Here is a 1151-nt window from a genome sequence, read left to right on the forward strand (position 1 = left end):
CCCGTCCCTTCAAAACCCTCAGATTGTTTTTCAGAGAGACAAACCATAAGTGACTTTTAATATCCTTTCAATTTTTTAAAGCTTCACCAACCATAAGTATTTATGTTTTTTTCATAGAGGTCCTGAAATTTCTTACAGTTTTTTGATGTTACTGTGCGTGTTGTCTTTTTCCTCCATTATCTTTCTAATTGGTTACTGCTGATATTTAGAAAATTTTTTCATATTTCCTTTGCAACTAGCAATGTTATGAAGCTCTAAACTTACTAATACTCCTGCTAGTTTAACTGGTTGTTCACATCTCATAGATTTATTAGGTAGATATTAATACCACAGCAAATAATGATGGCATTGCAATATAATTTTTAATATTAACAGAGAAAAAATTCTTGTAAGTTCTTTCTAGAATAAATTCCAATCATCAGCTTAATCTATTATTTATTTTAAGTACCCATTACTTTCTGTTGATATAATAGTATAAATAATGGTACATTCTAAATTCAGTATATTTCAGAAATGGCTTTTGATGTCTATGGGATAACTAGGAGTTACAACCTCAAACCAGGGTACAGATCTCATTCTGAAAAACATCATCTCTGTTAAATATTTTAGAAGAGTGGGTAGAAAAGGCCCTGTTCAAATGTATTTGGAGAAATAAGATAAAATATACCCCAAGTGAACAAAATATCAGAGATAAACCCCCATTTCCAGAAAGTACAGTATACCACAGGGGCAGAAATGTTTCTAAGCAGAATATTTTTCAACATTTTCTCAGAGCTCTAAGCTGCTCTTGAATGAGTCTTAACGTATTGCTTTGGAGAATTAAGATAAAGTTAGTGATGACTATAACTTTCTATTAAGTAATTTCCTTTCTCAATTGTGCACAGCCACTTACGCAGCAGAACATAACAGTTCAATCAAATCTTATTATGCCAGATTTAGTTCAAAGCGTTATGAAATGCACAGAGAAAGACCTGGTATTGTCTGAAGCAAACCTTTTCATAAATTGCTCTTTTGCAGACTAGCAATAAAATAGATACTGTAGGTACCTTTTTATATGTCCTTAAGCTCTTCTGCCAGGAATCCAGAGAAGTTGCAAAGAACTTGCTGCCTGTTATGTAACAGTGAGCTACAAGAATGTGGTGAGGTCCAGA

Source organism: Mustela erminea, chromosome 5 (assembly GCF_009829155.1).
Source record: "Mustela erminea isolate mMusErm1 chromosome 5, mMusErm1.Pri, whole genome shotgun sequence".
Classification (NCBI taxonomy): Eukaryota; Metazoa; Chordata; class Mammalia; order Carnivora; family Mustelidae; genus Mustela; species Mustela erminea.